The sequence below is a fragment of the Apteryx mantelli genome, chromosome 5 (genome assembly GCF_036417845.1).
Source record: "Apteryx mantelli isolate bAptMan1 chromosome 5, bAptMan1.hap1, whole genome shotgun sequence".
In the NCBI taxonomy this organism is placed as follows: domain Eukaryota; kingdom Metazoa; phylum Chordata; class Aves; order Apterygiformes; family Apterygidae; genus Apteryx; species Apteryx mantelli.
The window spans coordinates 1,545,107-1,571,909 of record NC_089982.1 but is presented as its reverse complement, the minus strand read 5'-3'; positions in this window follow the sequence as shown (position 1 = coordinate 1,571,909).

Below are 26,803 nucleotides of genomic sequence, written 5' to 3'. Positions count from 1 at the left end.
AGTATTTCTTCATGTTCAGATGGAATTGTCTGTGTTTCAGTTTGTGCCCGTTGCCTCGCGTCCTGTCGCTTGGCACCACTGAAAAGAGTTTCAAATTTTTGTACACTGTTTTTGTACACTGCAAAAAAGATAATGGGGTTTCAGGACTGGATGTCAGAATTCTGTTTATATGCTTGGCCAAATGATAGTTGAGAGTCAATGAAGCAGACAACCACTCTAAGACAACCTCCTAGAAGCTTAGTAATCCCATAAATTCCAGAGATATCAGCTGTGTTGACATTAACAGAGCTATACCAACTTAAACCAACTACTGGGCTGAGCTATTACACACTGACTCCACCTGAGGATCTGACCATGGGGAATGAGCCAGACCTCACAGCCCTTTATCCTTTAGCCCGTGATTTGAGGCTCAGTGCTTAAGTGTTTTGCACCAATTCATCTGTCAACTTTTTCTGAGACTTAGATTGCTGAGGCTTCATGTGGGAAAAGAAACACATGGATGTTGTCAGCCCACCTCTAATTTTAAGCAGTCCAACCACTTTTAATCAGTCCATGTCACCATCCAAGGTGACAGTATATATTTTAGCCCAGAACCTGATAACTGTTAGGAGTAACCAAATGTCAAGTTTTGGTTGATGGTCAGATTTTTTGCAAGAGTCAGTTCTGTTTTTCCTAGTGCTGAACATCTTAGGCTCCCTTTCACAGAAAGCTGGCCTTTTCTCACTGTTTCAGTGTTGCAAAGCTATTAGAAACCATAACACAAAATACACTTGTTTAGGGTGAGATGGCTGGGGGTTCTGGAAGAGAAGTGTCTAAGCAGCTTTTCTTACCTAACCACAACCCAGGGGGCACACATTCATTTTTTAATGACCCTCTTTTAATCTCAGGCAATATGGTAAGTTTTAAGGAGAAATCTCATCCAGTAGCAGTACAAAGAAAAAATGATTTGTAGTGGAAGTTCAGTTTTACATTTCCTTTGTAGAACAAACTCATTTGCATATGTGGCTATTCATGCACATACCTGACAGGAAATGGGAACCTGGGCCTTCATTGTGAGATTTATATAGTGCAAAAGCCTTCTGCCTAGCCTGCTGCACAGATGACTTGTGTATTTAGTGCTTCTCCACAGGGTTCCTGAACACACTGCTGTCAGGAGCTCCACAGGCTGGAAAAAAAAAAAAGTTAGGTGTGACTTTTAACATGCTAAAAATCTTTTTTCCCCCCATATATTTTTCTACAAAAAGTCAGTTACATCAATAGCATAGGACTACAAATAACAAATGCATCCAACCTACCTGAGACAATAAACTCGCCCTCTTGCTTTTTAAGAGAGCGGAACACGAGGCTGCCGCTTCGGGGAGCACGTTCCAAAACACGCCAGAAGAGTCTAGAAAAGGGGCGGGGCTCCCCGGCGCTGAGGTCACCGGCCCTCGTGATTGGTTGCTCAGCTTCGCGCAGTCTCCGGGCGAGGTTGGTGTCGGTTCTGGCGCCGCGCGCGGGGTGACTGTTGGTCAGTGCAGCTGTTGCTCGGCGCGACCGTTGGTCCGCGGGGCGGGGCGGCGCCGCGCGCGCGAGGCGGCCGTTGCTCGGCGGCCGTTGCTTGGCGGGGCGGCCGTTTGCCCGGGGGGGGCGGCCGTTTGCCCGGGCTCGGCGCTGAGGAGAGCGGCTGCCTTTGGGACTCAGGCCAGCAGGGCGGTTTGGCCTCGTTAGCCCCCTCAGGTGCGTGACTCGACTAACTACATGGGCGGGCCGCTGGAAAGCACAGCTTTGGAGCTCAGCTGAACTTAGTCTGCGCGTTGGAGGAGGAACACAGGGAGAAACAACTCCGAAAGTCTCTCAGAAGGTGTGGTATAAATGACCTAGCAAAGCAGCAAGCTGTTTTTGGATAGGCATCTTGTGCACTGTGGGTGTTTAGTCCCTGCCAAGCTGGGCCAGCCTGGGCTGCTGACTGCCCTAAAGGTTGTCAGACAGGCGGTGCCCCTCAGGTCCTGGTAGGGTAACTTCTGTTTCTCCAGAGCGGCTGCTGTGGACAACAGAGTCTTAAAGAGTTAATTTTGCGAAGATTGTACTTCATTTCTTTGGAAATCGTAAACCCATTTTCTCAAAAAGTCTTGAAGTACTCCTGTGCTGCAGGCTGTTGCCCTGTTACAGCAGTCTGCTGCAGCTACTCTGTTTCTGAGAGTGTGGTTCAGCATCTTTGCCTGTGCCCTTTCTATATAACATTGAGATTCCTCATCTTGCACTAAAAGAGATGTCTTAAAAAGCTTGGCATACTCAATTGGTCTAAAGTGGGATGAGCTTTGACCAGCAGGAGTTAACAATGGTAAGGTGTCCTGCTTTCTTACATTCGTGTTTATGGTGAGGCATATTGGGTAAATGAGAAAAATTTGAAAATAGTAGGTTTTCTTCAAATGTTCAATATTCTTTGTTACAGAAGAGGCTGTTTTGCTTAGCTATGAATATAACAACTCAAATTTAGGACTGGCCAAGAGTGAATATACAGCAGGCTTGCCAGCACACTTGCTGAAAAACTTAAGTGTTCTTTCTCAGGCACAGAATTGAGGTTGGAACAGACTTCTAGAGGTCATGCAGACCTACCCTGTGCTCAAAGCAGGACTTTCTTTGTGTTTTTATTTAAATTATATTTAAAATTCTGTCTTAAACTATAGTGACAAACTGTAGTGACTCATTGACCACAATTTTAACTGTTTTAATATGTTTGTTTTGAGTTTTTTTTGCTACCTCTGTACCTGGAGGAATTGACAGGGCTACAAAACTTATACTACCCCAGATTACTGTGGGGAGAACTCCAGTATCGCAGCTGGAATAACTACTGCTCTCTGTGAGGCGGACAGAGTTCACACATCCAGGGGATTACCCAAATATTTTGTTATGGCCTTGTGTTTGGAAATGGAATAATTCAGTGTGTTTTTAAAAAATAAATAATTCCTAATTGGATTAGGCAGATGTGAAGCCTGCCATTACTTTCTCTGAATCACGTGATGGTCTAGGAGACTGTTATGGCATGACTGGCTGCAGCAGGAGCCAAAAATCTGTTGAGTTTGAAGACTGGGCTGCTTTTAAGCATCTGTGGAATGCTTAAATGCAGCATCCTGAGGTAGGGCTCTAGAAATCATCCTTGCCACGTCTGAGTAAGGAACTGTTAGGTAAATGAAAGCATTCTGTGCATCAATGTGAAAGACAATACAGGACTCCCTTATGTCGTAAGACTAGCTCTTTTCAGCATGGGGAAGAGGGACAGGGGGATGAGATAGTGAGGCTGACACCTAGTACCTGCCATTGTTTTCAGCTTCCCTTCTTCACCAAATTAGGGCTTTAAAAAGATCTTTCTGCTAGATTCATGTGAAGGTGAGATGGTGATTTATTTGATCTTCCTGTATGCTCACCAAACCTTGAAGGTGAGCAAAAATAGGAAAATTATATCAACTACAGCAGCAGGTGCTAAACCTTGCTCAGAGGGCTATTTTGCACATAAACCGCCTAATTACAGCCTCTGATTTATTTATTTATCTTTTGGTCCCCTGATAGCATAACAGCAACAGCTCTGTTAGGTTGCGTCATTCTGTTATGTCCCAGTTCTTAAAGAACATGAAGCCAGCTTGCAAGAAAGTCTACTATTTAACACAGCCTGTGGATTGTTATTTATTTTGCAAGCTTTGTTTTTTTTTATTATTAGAATGTTGTTTGCAACCCTTGAAATGGTTTAAATAAATAAAGAGTAAAAACAGGCAGGGAACAACCTTCTGTTTTTCTGCCTTTTGTGGAAAGCACTGACATTGGAATGCTAAAGACCAAATTTCCCTTTTTGAATGGCACTGTAAATCTCTAAATATTAGAATACCTTTGAGGGAATGAAAGCCTCTATGTCTAAAAAACATAAATGGTGAAATCACCATATGCCCTATTTGTTCCTCTGGTGTTCTTGTGTCCCAGAAGCTTATTCCAGCTGTCCTGAAATGTCCTGGCTTTTTAGTTCATTAGTCCAGGTATCAAGAAATTTCACATTTATGGCTAAAATACAAACTGTGTAGCCATCTGTCTAGCCAGGAAGGTAGAGCTGTGCTTCTGTGCAGCGTCCTTAAGAGCAGAACAACGTGGCGAGGGTGACCAGCACCGTGCCTAACCCACATTTAGGTCTAATAGGGCTCAGGGACTACGTATTTCTTTAGCTTCCTTCTAGCATGGTAGACATTCTGAGGTGGTAGTTTAATAAAATGCAGTAGCAGCTGCTACAGCTGGATAGGATAGTCATCTTCTCTAACCACTGGACTGTTGCGTAGAACTTGCTGAGGAAGTGGAAGATAAGTCCAGAACAGAAATGTGCATGCAAGGGAGAGACAGCAATCAGTAAGTGAATGTGACTTCTAGGCTAGTGGCTGTAGTTCTTCCTAAGCTCTGTGAAGAGATGCAGCTTTACTAGCAGGGTCAAAGAGTGAAACTCGTGCCAGAGTGAAAGGAACTGAACCTGTAATGCTGCTCTCCTGATCAGTATTGTTATTGCTTAGGCTATAATAAAGAGGGCAGTGGTTTGCTTCTCTCACCCCGATGAACTTTGTTCGTGGATAAAATGGCTCTGAATGCACTCTTGGGAGCCAGGGCCCATGGAGCTGAGGAGACACAGTAAATAATGAGCAGGGTGCAAAAGAGTATCCAGTCCAAATAGCATCCAACTTGTGGATCATGCAGAAGAGCAGATGTTTCCTTCAGACAACTGGTAGGAAAAACATTGGTGTATGTTTATCTGTGGCTGTGTTTGGACTTACAAAAGCTCTTGTATGTTTTGGGGGTGGAACTGCTTTTTTCCCCAAAGCCAGAAGGAAGACAAAGGCATACCAGTTTGGAAAATCTCATGATTTGAACACAGTCTCATTTCATTTTTTAACTCCTGCGGTTGGCAGTTTGCTCTAATAAGTCTTGATGCGGTTCCCTTTTGACCTGGCTGGAGGATGGTCTCTGCCTTAAGGTACAGTGACTTGTCAGTACCTTTTGTTTGCAGTCTCCTGCTTCTTTCAGTAGTGGAGCTCCTAAGTGAGAGCAGTCCAAGGATTTTTGAACTAACCTTCAGAGAAATGGTCAGAATGGGTTGAATAAGGTGCTGGAACATGAAATAAAGCTGGGACTTGGTGAGAAGATTTTGGAGACTGGCTGGGAGATGGAAGTTTTTATTAGGAGCTGGAATGGAGGCTTCTGTGGAAAAGAAAGAAAAAGAGGAATATACTTACTATTTTATTTGGTGGATGCATTAGGGTTTTTAGGTTGTTCACCTGTATGGAAGAATGAGAGGCAAAAGCTTTAACTTGGTTTGTGTGGATTTAGTTGACTCAAATTTCGGTTTGGTTTCAGAAACCTGAAAATCCGGAGGATTTCTACAACGCTTGTCTAATGAATGATGTGGAGTGCCTCTGGTCCTGGCTTTGCAACAGGGAAGCTTCTGAGGAGTGAGGAGCTTTGTGTGAGCATCTTGCTGTTGGTATATTAGAAACATTGGAAGTGTCCCCAACAGTCAGCCTGTTCTGCCTCTCTTCCCCACAGGTTTGGGGAACGGAGAAGGACAATGCTTTGCTTCCTCACTACTGATTGGAAGGAAAGCAGTGGCTGCAGCTCCTTAGGCTGGTCTGTGTCTTCTGCCAGCCAGCTAGGACCAACTGCATCCTACCCCCAGGTCTCCTGTTGCAGGGAGTCAGAAAGGTGCTGAGAATTGATTATAGAAGAAGCAAATAGAGTTCTGTTTGAGAAAGGAGATCTTGAAGGCCTGCAAACAGCATCCTTAATGCTCAGCTGCAGTGTGATGGGATTTCCTTGGCTTGCTTCTGACCTGATGAATGGTGAGTGCATGGAAGGAGGAAACTGGGTCGTTCCTAGTAAGGCAGCATTTTTTAGTATGCAATAGTCCCTAGAAAGAAATTCAAGTCAGTGTTCCAAGAGTACAGCTAACCTTTTAATACAGTGTTGTCTTTCCTAATGTCAGTGCTCATGTTGTATTCTTCCTCCCAGTAGTACCAGGCTTACAAGGTTTTGGAATACTGTTGGTGGGGAAATTATGTGCTTGGGTCTTCTGGTTTGTTTTCCTGATGTAGTGCTTGCTCAGTTTTATAAGCCTTCTAGAGAGGAAGAGTGGGAAACGAGAGAGTGTAAATGTGCATGAACCTTGCTGAGGCTGATGCAGGCCTCTTTCTAGCAACTACTGCATTGCTTTTCTAGGAACCAAAATCAGCCAGATGGGAATGGGTAGAAACAGAATTGCTTAGGTGAACGTAAGTGTTCTTTCTGCTGCTTCTGTGCTGGTGAATAGGTATGTGTAAGCCTGTTTTAATTCTAGTAACTGGAAATAACACCATTGCTGCAAAGGGTGAGTTTGTGCTTGTTCGTTGGTTCATTAGAATCACTATGTGCCTGCTGGAAATGTCAACACAGTTCTCGTTTCCCCTTCTCGGTTCCAAGCAAAATTCAAATATTGTGGTAAAGAGAGATTTTTGTTTTGCCTTCGAGGCAACTCTACTGACTCCCAGTTAGCAGCTCTTAGGAAAACTACTTAAATTACTTGCTTGCTGGAAGTGGCAAAATGTCATGGACTCTTGAAGAACCTGGAGGTACATTATGTCAGTGACTAAATTTTAAGTGCAGGAATTGACCTGACCATTTTGAGATCTATGAATAGGATGCAAATTCTGCTCGTGTGCAACTTTGAAATTTGGCTTGTAATCAGCTAGAACAAACTCTCAGATTTTGCTAACGTAACCCTGCTTTCCTCCTGGCAAAAAAATTCTGGTCAGAATTTTTTTCCTTGGGGAATTCAAAGATTTCCTTTTTAAATATTAGTCATTTAAAATTCAGTATTTAATTCAGAAGTAGACAAAAATACATTTCTGTCTACGCAGTGGGAACTTTTTCTGTATATTTTTTTTTCCTAAATCAAATTCTAGCAGATGTGTCTGATTTTCAGTGGTATATCCTTTTATCAAAATGCCTTTGATCAAATGAACTCTTGTCTTTAAAACTGCTGATGCCCTTCTGCATTCAGGTTTTCCCCTCTCACTGTTCAGTATTACCTCCCTGGAGGTAATGCCATCCTGGAGGTCACTTAGATAACAGTAATCTTAGCTGAGTAGGGTAATGAATAAGGACAGAGCCCCTTTTGGGAGTGGAGTTATTATTTTTCCTAAGGGATACTTGTATGGAAACATGTTCCCCATTTACCTAAAGGTGATTAACCCTGAAGAGTACAAAGCACCTGCTCCCCTTTAAAGTGTTCTGTGTTGTGGGCTTCTTCACATTAAAGAAGCAGTCCCAAAGTGTTCACCAATTCCTGGCCAAAGCTTAGTATCCAGATTTGATACAACTATCCAGTCCCCTGCCTGAAGCGAGGAGCAGGCTTCAGTTCAGCTGTTAACCGCACAGGCTTCCAGAAGAATAAAGCTGACAGCATCCTGGCTACACGTTGTTTCCCTGTTTGGTGTCTTCAGTGGAAAGTAAATATTGGATGGGCTCAGAACTGACTCATGCTTTTCAGATTTTGAGGCTTACTGGAAGGGTATTAAGAAGTTGTTTCTTGTCTGGGTATATGTTTTATAGAAAAATAAGAGGAGAAATTGCCTTTGCTGATGCAGTGTTGGGGATTGAGAACTGGGAAACTGATTCTTGAACCTGTCTTAGATGCTTCTTGTTGCAGTAGGCATAGCAGTGGGAACTCAGTGCTGACAGAGATTTCCACCCTTCATTTCTTTACCCCTGGATCTGTGTTTTTACAAATGGAGATGCATACTGCCTCAGAGAAACTACCTCTGTATTCCTGGAAGCCTACTACATGGAAGCCTGCAGGGACCATGATGAATAATACATGTAATAAAGGTATTCTGGACTTTGCAGAGCTCAAATATTTTCATAAAAGGCATAATTCTTTGAAGAAAAGTCTCTGAAACTTTTTGAGCTGCCTGGTACCGGAAAATAGTATCTGGAGGTATAAAACAGAGGTTTCAAAGGTGTCACCTAGCGTAAGTCTTGTAAGGCATAGCATAAATATTGTTGAAAGAAGTCAGACAAGTCAGGGGCTATGTTGGAGTCACCAGCATGTGTAGTGAGGCATCGATAATGACACCAGAGTGCTTGCTGGCTGATGCAATAAAAAATACTGCAGGGCCAGGCTGTTGGCAGCAGTTTATGCTAAACTGCCAGATTGGACACAGTGCAGGGAAGAGGTATATATGCACGTGCAGTGCCACTGAAGAAAGAAAGGAAAGGGAAAAAAAAAAAGAAAAGATAGGGTGCCTAATCAGAGGTAAATGATTTCTGAAGTCAGCATTCCATACAGTGCTAAATCATTTTTTCTGGCTCCTGCCTAATGATTTTTAAATCAATAGTTCTAGTGTGCACTTATCTACACAATTTTCAGCAGAGGTATTTTACCTTGCAATGTTGTTGCTGAAGCCTTTGTAGCAGAAAATTGTAAATGATTTAGAGAAAATTGTAACCAAAAATTTTTACATAACTTTATATGGGAAAACTTGAAGATAGGAAAAGCTTTCCCTTTTTTTTGAGAATTTTTTTTGGTAGGAAAACAGATCTGGGATGCCAAATACTTTTGAATAAGAACTATGGAACTTGCTGGAGGTGCTTTGTGTTTCCTTTTTTTGTTCCCTGCTGTTCTTATGTACATTTCCCAGAGTTTTGCCTGTGTGCCTGCTTGCCCCTTCTTGTGAAGCAGGGTTGGTGACAAAATGAAATCACAGACATTCCTGCTGCATAAGCTTGTCAATGCCAGTCTGTGTTCAGTGATGAGCAGGTGACATTTACCAGCTCCTCAAGAACCCTGGTGAACTGTGTTTTCATGCTACTGGTATTAATTGAAAGAAGTGTATAGTTTTTCCTTGTAAATAAAAAAGGATTGTTATGCAGCCAGAACAACATACATGAGAAACATACGTGTTAAACGATCCTTTACTGCACAACTAATTTGTGCCAGAAAATAGGGGCTGTGATGGAACTCTGGGAAATCATGTGATTCTGTAGTTGCTAGGATCAGTAATATTTTCCCTTTTATCCCTGGAACTCTTCTCTCTGTAACTTTATTTCTTTCTGAAAATATTTCTTATGACTCTTTTAAAAGGAGTTAAATATAATATTTTGTATTTCTTGCTTCACCTTCAGTTACTAGGCTACTGTCAGGAGAAAAAAAAATCAAGTTTTCTTGTATTCTACTTACTGCTCATGTCTTCACTGTCCTTTGTGAGAAAGTAATGGGACTCCTTAAAGCATTAAGGGTGGCTTAGCAGGAATAGTAGTGTTAGTAGTATGTACAACTAACAAGTGTTTCTCTCTAAATTTGTGAATATTATCTGGCGTACTACCCTAGTTTGAGCTGAATGAGCAAGGAAATATTAAATAAGGAAGAAAAGGTAATTCTCTGTATGGCACAGCTACTGATACTTGTGTCCAGTCTAGTTTTCACCTTTCAAAAAGGTGTACTGTTTTCCTCTGAAGAACTGCAAAACTGAGTTGGGGTTTGGAGAACATGCCTTGTATAAGAATTAAGTTGAGATGTTTGTCTATCCAAGCGAAAGATAAGAGGTAACTTGATTATTGGTCTGAAAGAACCAATGTGATGGAGATTTCTGATAATAAAGGGCTCTGTAATCTGACAGAAAAGGCATAATGAGATCCAAGGCATTCTTTGGTGTGCTGCTGTACAGTCTTCAAGGACATAACCGTTTCTGTGAGACAGTCTACAGCTCAGCAGTACAGTCTGTGTCACATTACTCTTCCTAGCTACTATGTTCACCTGAAACTATCCTTGGCAGGGTTTATTACAGTCCTTCTTGGGTGTCATGATAACCTTGTCCTAGATCTTCCAGCTCATTGGATTCTTTCTGTTCATTCTTCTGAAAAGATTTCAGCCTTGTATACAAGATATAATGTTGTCCTGTTTTTTTCTGCGTGGAATAAGAGGTCATGATCTTGAACTGCCTTTGTCTTTTTAAATGATCTGTAATATTTCCACTGGAAAATAGCCAGTAGCGCAGCAACGATCTGAAAGTAGTCCCTCGGGATTCTGTTCCTTATACAGCTGGAACAAAAGTTGCTGATGTTTGGGAGCATATACCGGGGGAGAGATCACTATACAGGTTCTCCTTTTACCTTTCCCTGAGGGCATTTACTGGTCACCTCAAAGATGTGATACTGGGGTACACCTGCCATGGTATCCTTTATGTTGAGGAAGCAGGCTGTTTTGAGACATGGCAGTAATGTGTAGAAGGTAGGTAGAGAGCAGGGTGGACTGACATCTGTTGTTTGTGTTGCTTTGATTGAGCAAGAGTCTTAAAAACAGCAAAAAGAACACATTTTGCCTTGAGCTTGCTTTGAAAGTGACTTTAAAAAGCAGGCATTTCCAGAAGCAAGAAGCAATTAGTTATCGCATTCATTGCTATTTATTATTAACCTCTGGTACCCTGGGAACATTCTTCTGCTTAGTCATGTGTGCAACTGAAATTTTAATTTAATTTGTTTCATTTCCCTCTATACACAGACAGTGTTTAGTAAATTTATTAGGATTCCTTTACACCTTGCCCTCTTCATACTAAGAAGTGATATATTAGTTAGTCATTCTGAATAAGCAATTTGTCAAGCCTGCAGGTCATATAAAACTAAGTGCATAAATAATTTATTGTCTATTGTAGTAGTAGAAATAATGTACATTTAGCAAATTCTAATTAAAATAATCAAGAGATTAATCATCTGCTAGAAAGTTATTTATTAAATTAAAGTAATTCTTTTAAACGTGTGTTTTAAACTTGGAGAGCTAATGTGTTCTTACCTGAGACTTGGTAAATTAAAAGTTTTTTTTTTTTAATCAACAACTTCATAAAAGGTGTGGTAAATTAGTAAATTGGACATAAAAAATGTATTTTTGAAATGCTTCACAATGTTACTTCAGAAAAATCATTTCAAAGGATATTTCTCAGCTAAACTTATCAGATCAATTTCTTCTACTGTAGTTAGGCTTTAAATTAAGGTACATTTAATAGCCATTTTAATGAAACACTTTTTTTTGATAAATGCTTTCATATGAAAATACCTGCTGCATAATGCTAGAGCCAAACTACTCTTCATACGGCAGAATTCATCTTGTTTGCCATTACCTAATTTAGAAGTATGTACAAATACAGGAAGAATATAATTTTATTTGGAGGTTTCCAGGCACAGAATATTGTGAATTTTACAATGTATTGAGCCAGATTTAGACCCAGCATGAGTGTGAGCAACTCCTTGTTGTAGTAATCTAGTGGTGGATGATGAACTTGAGCTTTCATCTTGTGATGCTGTACTTCTGTGAAGGTCTGTTGTCTATTTGGAGGGTCTGTGCAGCAATTTGCCCACAACCATATATGTTACAGGATTTCTGCTCTATTCTGTGTGTCCTGAACATATGGGTAACTTTACCTCTGCGACCAATCTCATTGATTGGGGGGGGACTATTGTATGAACCATTTGCTTGAGGGTATGAAAACTTGGGGTTCAAATTAAGTTCTTTCTGTAGAAAGCTTTGGCACATCAGAGAAGTACTTACAATGGATGAAGTATAACCAGCACCTGGTGTCTCATTTTGGCTTTTGGGTAGTGATCTCTTTCACTGATGTTGTGACAGTACTATAAACAATTAAAACATGTGCCGCTGGAGTGCTACTGTGTTCTGCTCATAAAACAGTGCTCAGTTGTGGTCATGGCAGTGCAGTCTTTGCACATGCAGAGCAGATAAATTGGTGCTTAAATCATAGCAATACTGTCATCTGCTATTTAGATGTGTTCTGTTTTTTGCCAAAGTCGGTCCAGCAGACATTTTCCTGTGTAGCTAGGATTCATAAATGTTTGTCTCTGATATTCTCATTCCTAAAATGAAGGCTGGGTAGTTACGTGGCTTCAATTTAAGTCTAGTTCTTATACTGATAGCCCAGAAGTTACTATTTTAGTACTAATAATTAAATCTTGTTGCAAGTGGTTATGAGTCTTTAAAACTATGTAGAAGAACAGAGGCAGTGAGAGGGAGCCTGTAAAGAGGAGAAAATAGTAACTTCCATGTCAGAAGAGTTGGAATGCTGCTAATATTGTCACTTGTTTATGCACAGAAACAAGTAACAAATTTATGAAAAGAGTATGAAATTGTATATGCAGCTGATAGGCCTTTATGTGCTTTGTCCATATGTGAAGGGTGTTAGCTTATAATCTCTGCATGTGTAAACATAAACTGCTTTCAAGATTGTGTTCAAACAGATTTTAGAGAACATTAGGCATGAAAAAGGAAGATGCTTGTGTTGAACTGCCTTCACAAACAATGTGATTTTAAGTAATTTTAGTCTTGCAAGTATCTAACCCAAGTGGAAAGAATCTAAGAAAAGTAAAACACAAGAAATATTAGTTCTGTAGAAGCTGAGCAAATCATACTGAAATGGAGGGTAGGGAAGGGAACAAGGTAAGCAAGAATACACCATGAACTGGAGTTTGAGGGCTTCAGAAGTTTAGTGTAATCTTTAAAACTGAATATAATGTAAGACTTGTAACAATGAGGCTGTTATTAAGATGTTACCTTGTGGGTACTTGTGGTTTGTGGTGGGCATTTGTTCTGGCAAATACTACCGTGACTCAAAGTAGAGATGTTCAGTAGCCTAAGATATAAGCCCCAAAATGGACTTGAATGAATCCTGAAGTCTGTCTCTGTTCAGTAATGCATTTATCAGTATATGCTTAATTCCCCTTGGCACTGAGAATCTTGAGAGAGAGTTCAGACTTAGATCTGTGCTTAGGCATTCTGCTGAGTTGCGGCTCTAATTATCTTCAGGATGATTCTTGTATTACTCTAGTATCTCCTAGTTACTTTGAAGGTGACTGTGGCGCCAGAACAATATTCTAAAGAAGCATATGAATCGAGTTCAGTGCTATGTCGTGTTAATTTGTTATTATACTAGGAGAAAATTAAGGTTGAACTTAAGGAAAATGACTCATTGCAAAATGATGGGCTGTTATAGGGACCTTAGAAGGTCCTCAAGTCCACTCCCTTTCCCTAAAGCAGGATCACCTAGGCTGGGGAATCCAGCCTAAGAGCTCTAGAGGGTGGTCTGAGAAGTGCTGAAGGGGGTGAAATTACCAAGTGAGGTGCTAGAAGAAAAATGTTAAAAGAATATATTAAGGGAACTTGGACTGTGGCCTGCCTGTGTTTAATCAACCTGGATTTTGTGGATCAAGGTCAGAAGAGCATGTGTTCCCTATGAAAGCTATCAAGAGCTCAGCTAAGTCAGAGAACTTCAGGGAGCAGGTAGGGCAGTAGCTTTTAGAGGGTAGAAATCAGTTGTCTTTCATCTGTGGGAGGGAGGAAAGGTAGTGTTCTGGGTGGAGTTCAGAGTTGGGGCAAGAACCCAGAAGAGCTGAGGAAAAAAAACTTTGGTAAACTGTATCCTCAAAGGAATAGAAGAGCTGCTTTATTTTGAGGTACTGTCTAAGCTTCTAACCAATAAATCTGACTCTGAAGCAAGAGCCAGAAACAGACTCTGGACTGGAAAGTTGTGTATTTTACTGCTAGGCTAAGAATGAGAGTAAAAGGCAGTGGCAAAAGTTGAAGGCTGCAGTTGCTGTGAGGAATTTGTGGTTACTGTGAGTGAGACTGTGTTAATTGCTCCCTTTTGCAGGGAGAATGCAGAGCCTGATGAGGCCCTGTACGGTTTCATGTAGGGAGCATAGCTCACAGTAGCTATGAAGTGGAGGAATGGCTGTTTATCCAGCCTACCGTTTACTAAAATACTAGCTGTCATACACTGGTGGGTTAGAGATGATGAAAGCTCCTATGCTATATAGCTGCAGCAATCAACTACGGAGTAGTGTCAGTGTGAGAACAGTTGTGTTTATTAGAAAATGCTAAACCTTTTGAAATACTTAGCTGAAAATTTTTTATCGGTTTTGATTAAACTCTGATGGGCAAAGGGTTTTCAGCTCTGAGATGGAAATTGTGATTGAGAGGAAACTTGTTTGATCTCTAGTAACTTGATTGTTAGAAGACTTGTCCATGGCATGTAAGCCTTAGTTCTGAGTCTGTGCTTTCCATTGGTCCAAGCTGACACTCTTGTCTTTTGAATATTAGAAGTATACTGTGAAACTATGGAGACTTCTTGTGGTGTAGAAAATATTTTTCACGCAATTATTGTACCTGTTGTTAAAAACACACAGCTTGGAAAAGAGCCAGTAGCTTTAAGTTTTGATGCTTAAAGTTATAACAGGCACAAAGAAATGGAATCTGAAAGCTGTTTTTACAGAAGTTGCTGAAGTATTTTGACTGTGCATTGGAGAAATAAATCACTTAAAAACTCCTGGTAAAACTTTTCCTTTAGGAAGCTGCTGGATGACATGAATCTGAACGCTATGCAAAGTTTTGGTTTCAGGTTGGATTCTAAACCAGGAGATGCCTGTTAATCTGTAGTCCATACCTGTGAATATACACTGAAATCAGTCTAGGGAAATTTAGTGACATTAGGTTTTTTCTTTACCTAGAACTTGAGGGCAAAAAACAATGGTTGCATTAAAATAATTGTTGCTAAAGAAGTTATAATAATATCTGTAATGGTATATGAAGAAATACTGCTTCAAGAATTTATAGAATAGAATTTCAGCAGAGGTTACACACATACTTGCAGATGCCACTGTGGAACTAGAGAGCTTTCCAGTTCATTTAGCGCAAGTGCCTATGATTTCCTATTCTAGGCAGGTGACTGAAAAAATAAGTATTTGCAAAGTAAATTTAACTGCATTCAGAGTGTTTTAAGGCATAAGAGATCAAAAGAGTCAGTGGGCAGGCCTGCGACTTCTTGTCAGGTCTGAAACTTGGGGAAAAAAGTTCTGAATTTAAAAGTTTAAAAAAAAAAAAAAAGAAGATGCACACAGCACTTCCCAGGCTCCTTACAAGGTCTCTCAGTCCCATGTGAAATGTAAATCGAAGCATCAACTGCAGATTCAATGTTAGGTTAATTTTCAATATGCTCAGCCAAAGCAACATTTTAAATAAAGATTTTTATTGTATTAATGATGTTCTTTGCAAATGAGCGAATGTTAAACTCTGCACTCGATTTAATGGAGGGAGATGTACCAGCCATTCTCAGGGCAGGGCTGGATAGGCACCTGCATATTTGGATAGATATATATCTAAACTATCTAAATCTTTGGAATGCAAAACCAGATGAGAAAACTTTTCCTATTTGTTCTCTCCATTGCAGCCAAAAGTACCTGAGAGAAGAGATGTCGGTGCTTCTCCTTCTAATTATACACAAAGCAGGGAATTAAGAAAGCATTATTGCAAAAGTTAACTGAATTTGTGATTTATTCAAAGCACATTCGAAGCATGTGTGATAGTCTGGAATAAGGCTATGCATGCTAATGGTGCTTGAAAGAGATGCTATTTATAAGGTAACTGGCTCCAAATACCTCTGCTTAAGGAAACATGTGCTTCTGATGTGGCCTTCCCTCTGACTTACCATTTCTGGGAAACTAACTTGCTGGCAGGTACAATTTTGAGTGCCATCAGGTGGTTTTGCAGTTAAGAGGCTGTAGCAGCTCTTGCGACCTGTTTTCTATTTCTAGGGCTGCCACAGATTTCATATGACTTTAAGTCTTTTAATCCCTCAGTTTCGTCCTCTGCCAAAACTGACACCATTGGGTGGTCTTGTTCACTCTGCTTTTGTCCACAGAGGTTTTAGTCAAAAGCACCAAAGATGCACTCTTACAGGGCATGCTTTCTTCTCCCAATGCAGTAATGAGGTGATTGCATTTGAGGCCTACAGCTGTGCTATGGGAAAGCCCAATGCTTCTGGCAGCTTCAGGAAAAACTTGTTTTGAGTTTAGCTGAAGGATGGGAGAAGGCTCAGGTCTCTTTTCCAGACTAATTCAGTCTTCACTGTTGTGTAACCTATGTGACTGAGACACTGAATCCAGTGACTTCTTTTATGAAGGTCTGTAGTTAGATGTAAATATATTACTTTGAAGTGAAATTGTATGTGAATCTCTCTCATGTGTAGATACGTAGGATTTTGTTTGATATTGAAGAAATATCAGTGTACAACCAGATGAATCCTTGTTTAGATAAATGTTCTTCTTAAAGTTAAATTTTGGTGTGTTTGTCTAGTGGTGTATACTTCTGCTGATTCTTACCAGGCTTTCAGATCTTCTAGCAACAAAAATTTGCCTGTGTATTGGGTAACTAGGAGATTATTTTCTGCATCTCTATTCTGTATTTGTCTCTGAAGCAATTTCATAAGAACTATGAAATTATGAAATACCTTTAGCATGTTTGTACTGTATTCATGAGGCTTTTTTCCCCCTTTAACTACATCATACATTTGTGGACAAACTTGTTTTTTATGAGGATAATTTCACTTTGCTGTTTCAGAAGCTCTTTAGTTTTCTTAAGGTTTTGTACTGAAAGTAGGCATATAAATAAAAAATATTGTGATTTGTAGAGGTGTTGAATCTTGTACCTGGCTCATGTCAAAGCCTCTAGTAGCTGTGGGTGATGAAATAAAGCCACTTGGACTTAGGTGCCAAAATGCAGATTTATGTCAGTAACTACTTAAGGTGTACAAGTTGGGACATTTTTGGCTTATGTTTCATGCTTTTTTTTTTTTTTTTTTTTAAGACAGCCTTGACAAAGTAAAGCAATTGCTAGGATTGAAATATTGCCAGCAGTTTTTCACAGAGGATGGGTTATTCATGTTTGTCCCTACTGCTGCCTTGAAATACATTTCTCATAACTTGGCAGCTAGTCTTGGTTTTGCCTGTGTGCTACCTTCTGTGGGATGGGCAACTGTCTGGTTCTGGTACAGAGCAGCGCAAAGATATGACAGATACTGGGACCACTTCTGCGTGGCCATAGGAAACAAAGTGAAGAGCTCAGAGTAAAGCATGTGAGGATTGATGTTTTAAGCCCTATTGAAATACTGCTGCTACAACTGAGAGCGTATTTATTTTGTAGGTGCTTGAGGGTTGTCATCCACATTTAAAGCCCAGATAAGTCAGTAGGGATGGTATTGCTTCAGACTATATTCCAGAGGACTGTCCAGAGCACAGAGAGATCAGCTGGTGTCCTGGCAGGTGACACTGCCAATGTCATAATCTGCTTGTTTGTGAATTTATAAGAGATGTTGTGTAATCTGGAATCTATCATTCTCATCACTTTAAGGTATTTCTGCAGTTAGGCTATAACACTTCAGACTGGTCTCAGTATGAACTAAATAAAGCAGCTAAAAGAGAGTCATGTAAGTGGACTTCCTGCTCTGGCAACAATGAATACATGGTCTTTGGGGACTTACACTGTTGTTTTTCCTTTGTTTCTGTTTTTGCTCTCAAAATAGTCTGCTATTTGTGCTCCGTCTCTTAGAAATGTTTTGCCAGTTGTATTGAATATGCAGTTTAACTTTACTATCCCTCTGCTTGACAAGCAATGTAGGGCTAGTAACAACTGGCATGTCTCAGTGAATTGGTTTGTAACCTTCAGGGCTAGTGTTTGAGGACAGCTGTGTATATATATGTACCTATATATGTGTTATTTTTTCTCTTTCAGAATTTCCTTATTTTTTTTTTTTTCCTTCTGTGTTCGTTGCCTTCTAAGCATCCGAGTGTCTGAGCTTGGTGGTGAATCCATCGTTGTCCTCTGTGTATATGTAGTGTCTGAACTTTTGCCAATTCTTCTTACAAACTATGAAATGTTTCTGCACTTTGGTGAGACTGTTCCAAGAACAAAGAGATCGGTAGCACATAGAAAGCTACTTTGTTGTGATCACCCTCTATTTAGATAACTGGTTGCCAGTAAACTGATCTGTTGATATTCTGACTCTTCTCTCAGCTTTTATATCTGCATGCTGGGAGTGTTTTGCTATGCTGTGGGTTATGAGCTATAGGTTTTTCCATATCCAATTTATAAAACCTTTTAGTTTCAAGTAGGACTTGTTTCTGTAGCTGTCTTTGTTGCATCTTGCATCTCCTCAATTGAGATGTTCTTCATATATAAAGAGGAAACAAGCTGTACTCTATTGTACTTGACCCATACAAGATAATGATCCTGCCACCTGCCTGCTCTTTGAACAGAACAGATCCCCACTGCAGTACTAGATCCTGCGGTCTCTAGGCTTGCTATGTGCCAAAGTTACAACTGTGAACAACTCCAGGATGGGAACAAGATTTCTTTCATGTGCATCCACTCTTGGGTATCTGTGTATTTTGAAGCTAATATATGTTTTTTGGCTGAGTTTGAGTTTGCAGATGGAGACAAAATATTGGGCTCTTTGGCACTAAAATGGTGTTTATGGTGTTTACTGCAAATTGAATACTTGAAATCCTTTTCCTGGTGCCATCACTGAACTCTTCAATGGAACAGAGAGAGGGCTTAAGAGTTCAGTGTCTCCAGATTAACCCAGGCTTTAGGAACCTAGATTGAGATATCTGCACTGTGGGTCTCTGTGACTCTGGCCTCTGAAAATTAAGTCCAAGCTCTTTTCAGTTGAGTTATTGTGAACCAAGGCACTGAGAATGGGAGGAGCCCAAAAGCTGGGGTTGTGTTTTCAGATATGTTTAGGACTATATAAACCGGGTGCCCGCTGAAGTCTGATAAAACTCATGAGTGTGAGATAGTATGTAAATACTGGAGGCCTATGAATAGTCCCTTTATCATTCTGTGCAGTGCTTTGCCCTCCATCAGAATAAGGTAACAATGCTTGCCTTACGAGGTTACATTCATTTATTCTTTTTGTAGCTCCTTGGATGAAAATCGCTGTTGTAATTTTATACAGTCTAAATCACGGAAGGTTGGGGACTGGGAGTCTTCTCCTTGTATTCATAATAATCCTTTTATGTTGAACAATATTGCTTATGGTTCATTTTGTTTCCCGTCCCTAGGTTAATTTTGAATTTAAAAGAAAAAGTAAACCACACACAACTTTCCACTGTACTCTGTGACTTTTCATTTTTGACATTGGCCTTTGAAGCAGAACTTCCCACGTTGTTTTTATTATTATTTTTATGTTCATTGTATTTGACTTGTCTGTCTCAGCAGTAATACTCTTTTTTTAAAAAGTGAAGGAACTAGTGAAGTGTGTCCTTCCACTCTTCAAACAATGTTGTCTGTTCCTCATTCAGCAGTTTTGGTTTTTTTTTGGGGGGGGGGGTTCTGCCCCAAGTTATTTAATCTTCTTCCTGCATTCCCCCAAGTAAAAAAGAATTGGTTCACAGATTGTATAGGACTGCTATTCAGATACTTAGTATGCACGGAGTATTTGTGAAACGCACATATGTGCATGTAGCAGTCCTCGCAGGCTGCTCCAGGTTGCATCCAAATAGTACAATGTCACTCTTTCTCGGCTTTTGACTACAGTTTGCATCCACAGTGCTGTTTAAGCTACACTGAGTTTGATAACCATTTTTGCTGCTTTTTCTGGTATCAAGCAATATTAACCCTTAGGTATTTGGTGCAGAAGTCCTGCAGAAACTTTCAGGGGCTTAGAAGTATTGTTGTGGTTCTTGGTAACCTCTCACAGAAGCTTTTGTAGCCAGGTTAAGTGGGTTTGATATGGACTTTCCTGTTCAACCTGTAGCTGTTTCCTGATGCTAGAATGGTGAGCCATAGGTTGTTGGATGATAGAGGTCAGTGCATTCCTGAAGTTGTTCCTAAGTTGTCCTAGGGTCTGTGTGAGGCAGGAGGTAGTCTGAAAGTTCTTTATTTTGCCCCATTCTTTGTCAAATTTGTCTTTTGAATGAGCATGTTTGGCTCAGAGTTGTTTGGGATAAAAGTGTTTCAGAAGCGGTTAATGTGGGAATAAATTGGCTATTGACTTTATTTCTGCTTGTTCCACACAATTTGATCTCTTCTCTCTAATCCTTGCTCCCTCCTGAAAGGGCTATGAGGTTTCTCTTCAGAGTGGTGTGTGGCTGACATTGTTCTTTCAACCCTTCTCCTCCTCTGACAAGAAGAAACTGCTTTAGAAGCATTCAGCATATGCTTTTCACAGCACAAGCTGTATGCATTCCAGCACATTAATATGCTAACTTGTACTAATGCTTATAACTGAAAGCTGGTCTTATTGCTGAACCGTGATCATGAAGACACCCACTCAACAAATGCGGTGTAAGTGGAGTACAGCTCGTGGTGTAGAGAGCTACTTGTGCCAGAAAATAGATAACTAGCCTTTGTGATTCAGAAGCTGGGGAGGAGGCCCATGCCCAAAAGCACTTACTGAGGTTATGAATGTTTTACTAGATGTGAGTTCTCAACCAGGTCTCATTTAGGTTGTTGCAAAGGCACATGAGATAGGCCTTACCCTGTAATGAGACCTCCCTGTGAATCTTTTTAACTGAGAGGAATTAATCTTCCTCACTTTCTGTTTATGTCAGAATTAGGAAAGCACAAGTGTACCCCTCTGAAGGAGGTGTATGTTCCAGCCATTTGGTTCAGTTCCATGGCAAAAACTGAAATCTGCAATATGGCAGCTGAAAAGTCTGTGTTACTACTGTGGAAAGAATACAGCTGTACCTTAGGCCATGCTGTGACAGACTGTCTGATCCCTTCCTGCATCTACCTATACTGATTCTTTTCAAAAAACAAAGAACCACAGGCATGTGGTTTGTGAGTTCACTCAAAGATGTTCCGAAAATAGTTCAGTGCTTCTGATCATCTCCTCACTTCTGCAGCCCTGTGTATCAGAAGAGTTCGTCACGTATTTTCTTGTTCTCAAGCTGTTTCTCTTACAGTTAGGTACTCAAGACTTGTCAGTTGTGGCAAGGTGAGAAACTACTGGGAATGAAAAACTCTATTTGGAAATAACTTGAAAGAGCATTTTCCTGACATTAACCTTCTCCAGAACTTCTTTCTCAGGTGCAGCTTTCGATATCCCTGAATCAGCCTAACTCAAGTTCCATACTTACCTGACTCTACCAAGCGCTGTCAAAAAATGTTGGTCTGCCATTGCAACCAGAACATCTGCTCCAGGTGAAAAATCCCCATGAGAGCTTAACCAAAAGAGTAATCAGTGATGAACACAATAAACATCAAAACCAAGTGTGTTTATCCACAGTTCTTGGATGAAAGTTCTCTTCGGTGTCCCTTTCTGGGATATATAAATATTCTTGATATGGCCATTCACATGAACACCTTTTCATTGCAGCTGCATGACAGAAATATTTTAAGGAATCCTTCTAGTTGGGCAAAAAAGTTCTGTGAAATGAATTGTTCAGGAGACAATCTGCAGATTCAGGGAACCTCACTAAAATAGATGTTGTGACTGAAATTTGACATCTAGCTTTTCAGTGCAACTGCTTTGCTTTACTTGGTAGACAAACGCAAACTTGTGCCTGGAATTGCAGTTACTTTTTCCCTTTCCAAGAAACAATAGTAGATAGAGACAACAGTACAAGCAGAGTCAGAGTGAACTGCAGTACTATAAAAGTAGTGTAATCTTCCCATGCAACAGGGTTAGATTAAAATTTGCCAAAGAAAGGAAGTCGAGGAAGCAAGAAACAACACTAACAGAAGATATTACTGAGAAGACTAAGTGGTCAGTCATGAAAAACAACGTAAAAGCTGAGGAGCTGACAGTATAATCTGAAATGTCCTGGAAGAATTTCTATAGGAGTTTATTGAAGGGATATAAGGCATGAAATAGAAGCCACACCAGGGAATGGAGCGGGAGGAGAGTAGAAAGGAAAATTCCTCAGGAGGAGGAACAGAGGGAGTGCAGTGCACTGAAAATGCATAGAGCAGAGGGTGATGGGTATTTCCCCAACTCTGTCCACTTCACTCAGCAGCTGTGAGAGTTTCTCTTGCCTGTCAAAAGCCTAATGCTTGGTGGTAAGATGCTGCTGCTTTGCTGAGGCTTCTTTAGGCCATTGGGAGACTAACTTTAAGGCCGTCTCTATCAGTAAGAACCTTTCAGCCTTTCCTTCTCTGATGGAAATGATCTAACCTCACTCTTTCTAAACTTTATTTTGTTCAAACAGGGGTCTGAGATCATGTCAGGCAGTTGTGAACTTTACTGCTGGTTTCAGCAAGAACAGATTTGGTGTGGGGGTTCTGCCTCTGGTTGCATTGCCTTTCTAGGAACTAGAGAAAAAAGAAAGGTTAGGCTGCTTTTAAAGATCATGTGATACTGGAGTGCATTCCTATCAATCCCCCATGGTGATCAGGGAGCTACTTAATAAGAACAGATGTGTACTTTGAATTGCACTCTATTCTGATCTGGGGTGCCTTGCTGCAGGGAGTTAACTCGTTCCCCTGCAGCTCGTGGAATCCTGTCCTGAGGATAAGTAGCTGCATCTTTTCCTTGGCAAAAGGAGCTGTGGCTGCCCCAGAATGCGGATGGATGAGGAATTGGTGCCAATTCCAACACCTCAGCAAGGTGCAGGTGGTTTTATGATCTTTGCGTTCCCTTTGCTTTCTCTGTTTCCATGTGAATATCAGTGTTAATGTTTTGGGAAAAACATTAGTGAGTGAGATGAATGCGAGATGATTACAAGCTGCAAGCATTTACCAACTCTCCCCTTGCTCAGGAAACAGTGGCTGTCCCAGCTGAAGTTAGTTAGCAGGCCCTGACTCCTGTGAGCACTGCCAGCTTGCAATTATCAGGCTGTTCTCACTCCTCTGCCCCTGCAGAACTGAGCTGCTCCTGCTGCTTAACACATAGTGATCTCTGGAGGGGTTACCATTCAGTTTGAGAAGTGCTGCCTTAGTGATTCACAGTGTATATCAGGACATCAGAGATTTGGATTCAGCTCTCTTTTCCTCCTCCTCCCCTGGGAAGCTGTTCTCATAATATTCAAAAAGAATACCTCAGTGGTTGGAGAACTTGGGTGGAAAGCATGAGCTCTAGTCACTTTTCCCCCAAAAAAAGAAGTGAGTTCAGGCACGATTCCAGCCAGGCCTGGTCACATGGCCGGTTTGGAGCTGGTAAACTGTATGAAGTTGGACCTCAACTGACTTTGGTCCTTGCTATCTTAGGGGCATGGTCCTTTGCTTTACAAGGCATAAGTCTGTCTGCCTTCTCCACAAATATAATGTTGATTGCATAGGACCTTTTCAAACCTGTCCTGAAGTGACATGTGTCAAAGGTAACGCAGGAGACTGGTACAGAGGAGAGCAAAACCTGGGTCTTAGGTCTGGTCACAAGCTGGCTGCAGTTAGCCTTCCTTTGTTTTTAGGATAACAGGAAATGGAGCCTAAAGAAAAGGCATGAGGCAGAAATCTTACTGTGGAAGCTTAGCTCAAGCTCAGCTTTTTCACTTCCAGGAATTTCTCAGTATTTGGTTGACACCAGTATGAATCTTCCCTTGGAATCCTCACCTGTCAGATTTGATTACCCTTAATTATGAATTCCTTTTTTTTCCTGAGCTTTCTAAAAGAGCTATCAGTAGTAATGAAACATTGATTATTCACTCAACTGTTTGTCATTGCTCTTTTGAATGCAACATGTTAATCAATGGGGTTGAGGGAATATAGCAGTCTGGGCTTCTGGCACTTGGCAATATAGCTTTAAGAAGGACTGAACCCAAATCTTATGTAAATGACTTAACTGGATGAGTCGGAGTTAGTGGCTGTAGATGCACAACATAATTTTTGGAGGTTATAAGCCACTTTCTTCTGGAGGTGCCTGATGGGATTGTAAAATGTTGGACTTACCTGGCTGGTAGATATCACAGGACTCTGACTTGCATTTGGGTGGAGATTGGTAATATTTTACTGAAGTAGTGATTCTCTTTAAGCCCAGCAGGTTTTATGAGGTTCTTTTTTACTGAACTTGCTAGGAGAAGATACTCCAGCAAGTAGACCCTGTTCTCCATTTTCTGTGGCCTTCTATAGAAACTGAGGGTGCTTTCATTTTTGAACTAACATTCAGACTATTGGCAAAAGATCCTGGTGACTATGCAAAATGAGAGAATGGTTTGTGGGCATGCCTGTGTAGGCAGGCACAGCCAAGCCGGTTCTGTCTGTGTTGATGTCTAAGCTGGAAGCTAGTGCACTGTAGAAATACACAGGCTGGCCGCGTATCAAGCAGCTTGAGCCTAGCAGCAGTGTGTCTCTGTGCTACTGTGTTGATGCTCGTGCAGCTAGTGGGGCAAGGCTGCACACTGTTGGATGTGGCAGATCTGCTTGTTTGGGTCTCTGTTAGTTTGGGATCTCTCTCTGATCTTCCACTCAGTAGAGGACTGAAAGAAGCATTTTGGTGTCTAAGGCATTCTGCCCTGCCTCCTTTCCCAGGAAAGGAAGAAAGAGTAGCAGGGCTTAGGTATGTTTGCTTTAATTTGATGTGATGCTTGTCCTGCTTTTTCTTCAGTTTTGTGTTTAGGAATAACTTGACAATTTGCCAAGCACTCTCTGAAAGCACATTTACCTGGAATTTCATGTAGGGAAGGGATAGTACATGCTAACTTGTTGGGACCACTGGGCAAGCTATGCATAGGAAAGAGCATCCTAGGCTATTCCATTGTCTCCTCCTGTTTTTTTCCTTGGTTTTTGTCTTCCCTGAAAGAACTTCTATCAAATAGAATTATTTCAGTTATTTATCTAATGGGAAAGCCATCCTTCAAAAATAAGCCAAGAGTCATTTAAAAGTCATCCTGCATTTCTGCAGGAGATTAAAGTGTTCTGTCTTTGAATTCATGAATCACCTAAGCCCTTTAAGTGAGGCAGAGCAAATATTTTAAGACAAAACTAAAATACACTGTGTTTTGAATTTTACTGCAACACCATGTCTCACCAGGAGGCACTACTTAAATTAGGTATCTTGGTCTGAAAATTTAAGATGCTTTTTTAGTAGAAGACTTTTTTTTGTTTGCTTTAAAGTATTAAAATTCCTTATCCCTTTGCCTAGTGGAAGCTTCACTTTTTAGTTCGGAATGTTTAAGGCTGATGGAAACTATTTTCTAAATGTGCGCACTGTCCTTGCCAGAAAACAGCACAGTGGTCACTTTTGAAACAAAGTGTTGTAAGGCCTTTGCTATCTTTACTGTAAGAGATGTCATGTTCTTAGTCCAGGAATATACTGGAAAAAGCTTATTGCCAGTATGTTTTATAGGTTTGCCATAACTTACGTGAGAGTGTGATGATTATGATTGTTACTGTTGGTTCCCCCACCCATGACATGAAGCTAATTAAAAATATACCAATAAACAAGCACTTATTAAAAGTAAGGGCTGAGACTTTCAGAGGGCTTGAAGTGGTGCCTGACATACCGGTCCTGTAGAGTTCTTACTTTTTTGGGCTAGAATTTCTCAAGGGTTTTGAATGCTGCTTATTACTTTGAAGACATTATTTCACTGGGAGAGTCCTTATCAGCTTAGTTACAAGATGGAGGATGGGACAACCAAAAGTCAGGTGCTATGGGCAGTGATGTTTGTAATCAAGTATCTTTCTGACAAGGCCTTCCAAAGGTGCTAGCTGCAATTAAAAAGTTATCAAAATATCTTTGTTGTTGTTTAGGTGACTTTCTAGACCTTCCTGTGGACCTTGGTCAGCAGCTGTTAAGTCTTATTTAATATGCCTTTGTAAAAAAACAACATAAATCTTTAAAGTCTCGAGGTGGAAGCTAAAACACTTCAGTATAGCGCCTGCTGTCCAATAGATTTGTTTGCCATAGCATTATTATGACTAAATGATGAATGCAGTAGAGGGATAGAACTCTAGCAGAAGGGAATTCCCAGCCTATTCTGGTGAGGAGGAGTAAGGTTTGTGGTGGAAAGATGTGTGTGTCTATCAGAAGAATGCTTTAGCTGGAAAAGATGGCCATGCTGTCAGCAGTAAGTGTATTTTACGGTGAGGAGGTGACAGCCTTGTGTGGCTGTTGTGTCTAGACAGGTAGTAATGCAGCAGTGCTGCTCATTGAGTTCTTTCCTGTTGTTTTTTCTTCGCTAATTCTGGTTTAGCGTTTCAATGTCCAGGAAAGCATGACATCAGAAAGAATTGAGAGAAGGAACGGTGAAGAAAGTGTTGCTGTTTTATCTAAGTAGATTCAGGGACACTGGCGTGTGCAGTAGGCTAGCTTCTTTGGTGCAGTCTGGCAGACATTGCAGTACCTTTTTGAAATTACTATTGTTAGGCCCACATAGGTTTTTCAGCGCTCTAAATCACTGCTTCCATTGAAATTTGTACTTTACTGAATGAAACTTTGGCTGATATTTGAAATAAGGCAGGGGAAGTACATGCTAGTTGTTGGTGGGACTGCTGTGGTGGAAAGTTGGAACAATGTATAAGGAAACCTCCTGTATGAGAGTGTCCTGAAAAAGTCCCTGATACTCTCCTGAAACCTACTCCAGTTCCATTGCTGCTTGAAGAATGAATTTTCCAGATCTAAACAGATCATATGAGCCTGCCCCCAGTAGAAAGAGGAGGAAAGATGAGACTTGAACCTTGTTAGATGCTCAAGAGGTGATCTGGGAAAGGGAGGAAGGTAATACGAGAATGGAGAACAGTTGACATGGGAACCCAAAACAAGTTTTCCTTGCGGTCATAGCTGTGGGGGAATTCTGCCTGAAAAGAGTTACTAGGGCAGAACTCTTCAGGTTTGTATTTAAGAGCATTAGTGATGGAGATGGGGTTTCCCTCAACTCAGATGGGAGCTTCCCTTTGCCTCCAGCAAATCCTCAGCAAAGGAAAGGAGGTGGTGTTAAAGCAGGATTCCTTTCCAATACTACACTTGCAGATGCTCAGTCTGTTTGAATGTCATCTGCCTGACAGCATGCCTGCTTCTGTCGCTGAGACAGATGGACTTGTGCGGTATGA